Raw genomic sequence first — 9396 nt, 5'->3', positions numbered from 1 at the left:
GTCCTGGGCCAAAATGGACACAACCCATAGAACCAAGTTGTCTATGGAAATAAAACTGTGTGACAGGTTATTGTCTCAGTTTACATTAACGGAAAAACAATTCAAGACATTATATTCACTGATTAGCCAACAAATTTGATAGTCTTTTACAAGGGAAGGTTCAAGGCCAAAAGCTATGCAGCATATTTCCAGGTTTGTACTCACATAGTCTGCATATTGTTGCATTTCTCATTTCGTCAATTTCATTCATGTGGGGAATTATTGAAAAAAATTTAAAAGTGAATGGAAATGGACTCCATTCGAATGAAAGGATGCAACCTTTCATGGTGTTTTTTCATTTTAAAGTGTGTGACCCAAGGGTCATGTCCCTTTTTCGTGCTTTTTTTGTTCAAACTGAACAGGTGTCAACAAGCCTATATATAAAGGTAGCCCCCATTTCAGTTTTATTCATTCCAAATTCCTCAAGTTCAAGCATTCTTCTTGTATTCTTCATCTGCGTAAGTTTGAATTTTGTGAGTATAATACATATTTTTGGTTCACTGTACAATTAAAGAGTGTGCTCTCTTCGTTTGTGGTAATTGTTGTACCATGGAGACATAATGTTCATTGTTCTCAAGCACCACTAGAGATGACGGAATTCTATCTTAAAAATACAGTGTTCAAGCATTGGCCTCAATGACAATTTTGTTCATAAACAATCTGCAGAAGTACTATAAGGTTTAATTTTGTTATTTTTTACTATTTATTATTTGCTTAAATTAATTATTTGCTGAAATTATCTCCAACATCATCTACCTATATGTTCACGTGTCATCTACCACCTTCGATGACTTTTCTGGCTATTTTCTGGTGACTGATCGATGATAATCTAGTGATAGCCTGATGGCAGTGAGTTAAAAATAAATAATTTTTTTTTAAACAATAATTTATCATGCACACCAAACAATTTCATTAATTATGAATTTATCAAAAAAAAATTTATTCTTAATTTCACATTTCCTTAAAAATGGACTTATCACCAAAAAAAAAAAAAAGAAAAAACTTTTAGATTTTTGTGACTAGAAATCTGGAAGAGGTGTGCCTCCTATTGGTGAAGACTGAAAAATCTAATGGTGATGATGTGGGTGTATGCTCCGATCGGGATTGGGTGGAAGGTAACGTATGGATTTCCGTATTGATTAGTTAAGGTGTGTGCTTAGAGCATCTCCAGCAAGGTTAGTTTAAATAACTATTTAAAATTTCACTTTACTATTTTAGCTTGTCATTTTTTTAATATACACTCCAACAAGGCTATCCACTTTAGCTATCTTCTATTAAAATATTCTTATACTTTAACTACATTCTTTCCAATCTAAAAAAAAAAAAACTAACTTCATTCAAATTATTATTTTTTTCATTCTTCTAAATATAATTATATTTTTGTGAAAGTTACATTTTTCTACTATCGTATTTTTCAAATGGTCATATTTTTTCAACGGTCATATATTTGTAACGGTCATATTTTTACAACGGTCATATTTTTTCAAATTTTTACAATGGTCATGTTTTTCCAACGGTCATATTTTTTCAAATTTTTACAACGGTCATATTTTTGCAACGGTCATATTTTTGCGACGATCATATTTTTATACTTTTCCATTATAAATAAGACATTCCCTATCATTTGATCTTACCCTTAACTCAATTTTCTACTTCATCCAAACTTCCATATCTCTCTCTATGGCTTCCAATTCTCTTTATGATATGCTTGTAAATGACTCTGACTTATCTGAATCTAATGATGATTTGGAGATGCTCAAAGCTGTTACTATGGATGAAGAACTACTAGATAGTGAGATAGGATCAAGCTCACGTCGTGGTTTTGTTCGAGGTCGTAAAGTCATTCATCGTGATCATATTCAAGGTCATGAAAGGCTTTTTCTCGACTATTTTGCTGAATCACCGGTATATCCTCCTGAGTTATTTCGAAGGAGGTTTCGGATGAAGCGTTCACTTTTTCTTCGAATTCAAGTTGTAGTAGAAGCGCACGATCGATACTTTCTCCAAAAAAGAAATTGTGCTGGAAAGCTTGGTTTGTCTTCTCTTCAGAAGATAACTGTTGCACTTAGGATGCTTGCTTATGGAGTAGCCGCTGATTTTATAGATGAATATGTGAGAATTGGAGAAAGCACTGCAATAGAAAGCTTAAAATATTTTGTTAAAGCGATTGTTGATATTTTTTCTAATGAGTATTTGAGGTCACAAACAGCAATGACATCGCTAAACTACTAGCGGTTGGTGAAAGTCATAGATTTCCTGGAATGCTGGGGAGCATTGATTGTATGCATTGGAAATGAAAAAATTGTGCGACTGCGTTGAAAGGTATGTATACTGGTCACATTCATGAACCAATAATTATTTTGGAAGCTGTTGCATCATATGATCTTTGGATTTGGCATGCATTTTTTGGATTACCTAGGTCTCATAATGATATCAACGTGCTAGAAAGGTTTTTTGTATTTACCGAACTTGCTCAAGGGCGTGCTCCTGCAGTCAATTACACCATCAATGGTAATGAATATACGATGGGATACTATCTCGCCGATGGTATATATCCACAATGGTCAACATTTGTGAAAACAATTCCTTCTCCTCAAGGAAATAAGAAAAAACTTTTTGCTGCAGCTCAAGAGGCGACAAGAAAAGATGTAGAACGTGCATTTGGAGTGCTTCAAGCACGATTTGCAATTGTGCGTCGACTGGCACGTTTTTGGAATACTAAAATGCTTAAATATATTATGAAGGCGTGCATAATTCTACATAATATGATCATTGAGGATGAGCGGGATGACAATGGAGTAAAAGACTTCAATTATGATCAAATCGATGACAGTCCCCATGTAACAGTGTTACAGGAGAGAACTACTGAACTTATGGCATTCATTCAATGTCATCATAACATTAGAGATAGGCTAACACATTCTCATCTCCAATCGGACCTTGTCGAACACTTCTGACAATTACATAGTGAGTTGTAAAAGTTTTGAATTTGAAGTTTCATTTTATGTAGTATGCTATTAGTTTTGAATGTAATCAGTATATGCTTTTAATTTATGTGTAATTTTATAATTCTATATGCCTTTTAATTATATGGTTATCATTTTAATTCTATATGCCTTTTAATTATATGGTTTTCACTTTAATTATATGCCTTATATATATATATATATATATATATAAGTGAGAACAATAGGCATGTCACCAAAATTGTCCACGAGACATTGTCCCAATCAACACCAAATGAATTTAAAAGGCATATATACAAATGGATTATTAGTTAGACCTGCATAATCATTTTACAAGATACTATTATAAAGCAACCAAAATAATACAATGATATGTTCCAGAATCTATGTACCAAAAAGCATGGTGATCTAAAAATTCAAACTACGTTCCAAATTTGAGACAATTCAAACCCTCACTGACATGATGACCCTACTTCCATGGACTAGCACTAGACTAATTTAGAAAAAAAAACTACAAATAATAAATGGAAATAATCCAGTTGCTCAACAGTCAATGAAAATTTCAAACTACATAATTACACTAAACTTGACAAACTATGTGAAATCAATAACCTAAAACTAGGACCCGCAAATCCAGCCCAATTTGCACAAGGTTGAATGGTAGCATTTTGTGATGACAACCTGAAGAGTCAAACATTTATAACAATGTTGAAATACTAAATAAAAATTAATTACAGACGAAAATACATGGACAACGCGTTTAAAAAAATCCTTTATTTGTGCCAAGGGCAATAAGCATATTACATATTTAAAGCAATAAGCATATTACGTATTGTATCTAAGTCTATGATGGTTCTTGTGAAGTTGGGAAATTTCAATTATCCTATCTGACATCATAGAGGCAAAACATGAGATATATTGTCTTTCAAATTTTAAATTCATGGGTACTGTATCTAAAGATTCATCATTCCAAGCTCAATTAAAAGTTTGATCCTAGTGTTTGCTCAGTTTATATGAGATTTAAAGTAGATAAATACGATCTGCAGTATAATGGTGGCCATATTCTTTGACTTTCACCAACTCTCAGACATAAATTTCTTCGAAAAATATTTCTTCTAACCAAAAAAAAAAACTTTGAATCAGTCACTAAATAATGAGGAATTACGAGAATACCTATTCAATACAAGATACCCAAAACTCTGTTCCAGAAACTTCATCAACCTTTTCATCCAATTGATCATTAACCTTACATGTCACAGAACCCAAATGATCCAAGGAAACTTCTATCAAGGACGCCACATTCTGTTTGGAGTTGACCAAGGAAAGACTTCAATCTCTCCTCAACAATTTCAATCTCTGAACCCATATATTCACCTGTTCAGGAATATATTGCACCAATGTGACCAAACACAAAACTAATTTCCTTTAAAGAAAAGAAAAAGAAAAACAACAACAGATATTGATGTCAACTGAAATTGGAATAGGTTCTAGTATGAGATCAGTTCATCTAAATATGAATTATAACACTATTTTTTCTCTTTTTTTCCTTTTCTTCTAATGTTCTAGCAACAAATCGATTCAACACCTACAACAGATATAAAATACTAGCAACCACAAAGCCATCATATATTCAAAATTGTCTCCATGACATTAACGTTTAGAACACCAGAAGCAACAAAATCGATTAACCAGTAATGCTTTGGTCCAGTTACATGTTGCGACATAGAAAGGTTAGCTATTTCAAATCAATCTTTGAACCCACTAATCAACAGTTATATAGTATCACTCACTTCATTTTAGCAGCCTAAGTTTCTTATAAGCATTTTATCAAACAGTTGACAGGCCATTGTGCAACAGCATTAAATTGTGTTCTATGTTATCCAAATCCGAAGAAACATCAAATACTAAACCAAATTCAACAATTTCAAATATATGCAAGATGTAATCTTTGATTTTTCATGAATACTTTTTACTATTAGCCAGAAACAAAGAAAGAAAATAGTCTGTATAAATTTTCTTCGCTGTTTCATCAATATTTTCTGAACCCATTGAAGATTGATCAATATTTTCTGTTATCTATGAAAATTATACTAATAACAGAATGGCATTAACAAAATGGCATTAATTTTACTGCCAAAAACAAAGTTCAGGAGCCAAAAATAAATAAAAAACTAAAAGGTGCATGAACAGTACCTCGCTTGTCCTGGCGAGGTACTGTAGCTCACCACCGTTGTAGCGATCCTTGAGCGAGTCTGCTGGAGCAATGTTTTACCCTTCCAAGCTCGCTTCTATGGCTAAAAGGAAAGAATAGCCAAGCTGCTGGAGATGCTCTTACCCAAGGCCCAAGGATCTCACGTCTCTAAAAATTTCTGTCGTCATGTCTCAAATCATTCATAACTATTAAATATATTTTGAAATTTTCAAATTTTAAAATTTTAAAACGATTCAATAGTTGTAAGTGATTTAAGTGAACAAAATTTTTTGGAATCAGAAGATCCTTGCTATTACCCAAGTATTTGAGTACTTTGCTAATCACATGTTGTGCCGCAAATGCATACAAGAAAACCATAGCCATTCATTTTGCCCAATACTTGATATTAAGGGTTTGTTTGGATGTCCTTTGAATTTGAATGCGACTTCTTTCTTCAAATTACACCTCTGTATACAAGAAAACGATAGAGGCATTCATTTTGCTTAAGACTTGATATAACATTTCAAGGTAAAAGGGAAATGATAATTGCATAAAACTAAAATATTAAAAATACATAAAAAGCATAATGTGTAGCTTAAATTTATCTTTAGTGTATTATAAATTTAAGGGTTTGGTTTCTCTTATATTTATATCTCAATATAAGAAAATTTAAGGGATCCGTAGAGCCTTTCATAGGTTCTGTTTTAATGATCCAAACCGTTCATTTGTAAAACCATAAATATGTATCATCCATAATTTTTATTATGGAATACATTTTTATTTGTACATTTTTAATATTTATTTTATTGCGTTTATTTTAAAAAAATAAACGACAAATACATTTTTGAAAATGAACAATTCATTTTTTAAAGATAAACATGATAAAATAAAAATGTTATGATTATCGAATTAATATAATTTTTTTCATGAATAATATACCTTGAGTGCCCTACAAAATAAACGATTTGAATCATCAAAATGAGACTTATGATGGATCTCATGGCCCTCTTAAGTTCTCTCGTGATGAGATATGAATATGAAAGAAACTTAACTCTAATGTTGTGTTTGGTTGAGAGATTTGGAGAGGGATTTGGTAAGAGAAATGGAAAAGGTAGGTGAAATGTGAATAAAACATGCTTATATTTCACATAGTTTCACACACCTTTTCCCTTTCCCTTTCTAAATCATTTCTCAAATCCCCCAATCAAACACAATATAAATATAAACCACTGTGTACATTTTGTACATTTTTTTTTTTGTATTTTAATTTTAAGGCACCAACATCCTCTCAACTATTATCGAATATTTGTTAACCCATCTCATTGTTGGGATCTGGGATCCCGCCCAAGACCTTATAGAAATCAAAACAAGCAGAAAAACACACCCACACACAAGGAGACACAATATTTTACGTGGTTCGGCCCAATGCCTACGTCCACGGGAGAGTAACCGGTTATCACTATACCAATGAGGAGATTACAGAAAGATTACAAAAGAGGAGGAGCTCACACTCTCCTCACTCAGCCACTCACCCGTCTCCCTCGCTCACACCGAGGGAGACGGTCTCTCCGCCTCACATCTCTCGCACTCTTTGGTTCACGGTTTTCTTCCTCACTCACTTACTCACACTTTGGCCTCTCCTCTCAACCTCCATTTATAGGTGAGGGAGTAGGTGGGAGAGCCTTTGGGTAGCCTCCATCCTTGACTCTTCAAGATGGTTGGTGGCCGCCAAGGTGGACTTTGGTTGGTTGCCTTCCCATTGTTGCCAACCAAACTTGACTTGGATGATCACTCCTTTCACATGGGGTGAATTCAACAAATCACCCCCTCAACCCATGTGAGGTGATCCACTGCACATACTGCTGCTAATCTTGTCACGCCCAAATTCAACAAAGTCTGCATCTCTTCACTGAGACGCTGCATCCCCTGAAGCTAGAGATAAAACACCAGAGATACAAGAGGAGGAGGGAATCCGACATCCTCAACTCAACTCACACCACTCTCTGATTTGGAGAGAGCCACTGCTCCTATCTCCCACAGATCTCTTCCATGCTTCCTGTCTCGGATGTCTATACCTGCTATCCTTGAACTTGCGCAACCAAGATATCCGACACCCCCTGATTGGATGTCCTGCACCCCCTGCTTGGATGCCCTTGACTATCATGCAACTCCTTGCATGATGAACACTGGAGCAACTAGAAAACTTCAGAGTTTGACACATCAACATCCTCAAGTTTCCTTGCTCGGAGCTTATTTTTGAACAATCAGCCTTTGCCCTTCTGCACTTCTGAACAACCTCCTGGCGTTTCCACATACGCTTGTTGTCTGTGCTGCAATCCCTGATGTTCGGTTCTGACTCACTTGTCCGTACTGATGTTTGACAGTTAGCCCTTCTGTCAAGACAACTTCCACCGGTCTGTACAAGTTACCACTATGCAACTCCGTGCATAGTGCTCGCACCCATGGCTTCTGGTCTCCCTGCGTCAAGCTTGCTTGAGAGATCTGCATCAACTCTATCATCTGCTGCCATGGAACTAAAGAAACCACCATAGAGAAATAAGACTTGCCACTCCTTGGCACGCACTCTTGCGTTTTACCTGTCTCAATTTCTCTGTCTGGAAGTTCCTGTGAACTGTCAACAACCCGCTGCTGCACACTCTTCTCGCGCCTCTGTACGACACTCTAGCGTACCCTTGCACTGTTGCACGTCTGCAATTGTACTTCTGCGCTTAGTATGCTCCTCTGCAACTATTGTTCTACATGTCCACATACCATTAGTACCTTCTCGTATACAGTAGCTCCAATAGCCACAGTATTTCCCTGAGCCTGTACTGGTTGCCAAATCATCTATCCGTCGATGAATGGTCTTCTCTTTTGATTGAACCAGATCCTCCGATCACCTCAACAACCAGGAAAGTTCCCAGGAAAGACTGGTGGGGTCACAACCGGTCCCACTTAAGAACCAGTCTCCTTAGACAGTGTCTTTTTGACAGAACTTTCCTAGACCTTTGATCTTGAGATAATCATGTCTGCAATCCTCTGATCGCCCCTGACCAATCCTGATCTCCCTCGATCTGCCATTTGATCAAGCCTGATCTCCTCTGGTCTTCAATGATCTATCTCAATCTGTATCTGGTTGTCCAATCGGGTCAGAATCTGCCCATTCTAACCTCGTCAGTGAATCCGCAGCGTTCCACAATATCCGGCAACCTTCCTTCGAGTATTGAAGATGGCAAACACCCATGTTTTGACAATCTTTCCAAACCGTTCAGAATTTCACTATTCTGACCTCGCGGTTGCGTCCGGAGCGGTCCGTTTAGCTAGAACCAACCTTCGCTGCACTTCCAGGGACCTCACTGAAAACTTTCCCCGAAAACTGGGCCACACCACAATTTTCTGAAAATTCTGGGCCAAATTGTAATTTTCAGAAGTTCAAGGAATATTCCGTGTACCAACGAAATATTCCATCCACTGTCTCTAACGCCGTCTGTCACTCTAATCTGCCTTCTTTTTATAGAAACTCCGTCTCCAAAATCTGACCGTACGGATGTGTCCGGAATACTCCAAATAGTCGGAAACCACTATTGGATCACCAAAAACGGACTCCAAATGGCTTCGACCTAGCCTAAACATTTTGTACGCCTCAGATCTGCGGCTGCACCGTAGCCGCGAAACACAGGATTCTTCCTCCTGCGGATGACGTGGCTGCTGACGTGGCTGCTGACGTGGCACGCGCGTGCCACACACGCGCCTCCCCCACTCGTCTTCTTCCTTCTTTCGCGCGTGGGGCGCGTGCCTGCGACTGGGCCGACGCGCCGGCTGCCTTCACGGCGCGTGGCGGCGCGTGCCGAGACTGGGTCTCACGCGCCTTCTTCAGGCGGCGTGTGAGGGCGCGTGGAAGCTCGTCTGGGTGTTTGCTTTATATGGTTGGACTCCTCTTCTCGAGCCCTTGCTCCTGGTATGCTCAAAACCTGATTTCGAGCAACTTGATTTCTGGGCAGTTTCGAACACGACGCTGTTTTTGTTCCGAAACGCCACCGACGAGGCTCTGATACCACTTGTTGGGATCTGGGATCCCGCCCAAGACCTTATAGAAATCAAAACAAGCAGAAAAACACACCCACACACAAGGAGACACAATATTTTACGTGGTTCGGCCCAATGCCTACGTCCACGGGAGAGTAACCGGTTATCACTATA

General features: G+C 37.4%; 1 long non-coding RNA gene and 1 pseudogene across 1 annotated transcript; one reads left to right on the top strand and one right to left on the bottom strand.

Moving 5' to 3' along the window:
- Positions 1-1719: 1719 nt before the first annotated feature.
- Positions 1720-2996, top strand: LOC114305092 (uncharacterized; annotated as a pseudogene).
- Positions 2997-3316: 320 nt separating this feature from the next.
- LOC114302297 (uncharacterized) lies at positions 3317-5813 on the bottom strand. Its single transcript, XR_003643367.2, has 3 exons — positions 5199-5813; positions 4179-4379; positions 3317-3686 (listed from the first exon to the last, which is right to left on the bottom strand). It is a non-coding gene; the product is annotated as an uncharacterized LOC114302297 (long non-coding RNA).
- Positions 5814-9396: the final 3583 nt, after the last annotated feature.

Source organism: Camellia sinensis, chromosome 8, assembly GCF_055761805.1.
Source record: "Camellia sinensis isolate YWXY chromosome 8, ASM5576180v1, whole genome shotgun sequence".
Classification (NCBI taxonomy): domain Eukaryota; kingdom Viridiplantae; phylum Streptophyta; class Magnoliopsida; order Ericales; family Theaceae; genus Camellia; species Camellia sinensis.
Note: the sequence above shows the minus strand (reverse complement) of the source record. Positions and strands in the feature narration are given on the sequence as shown.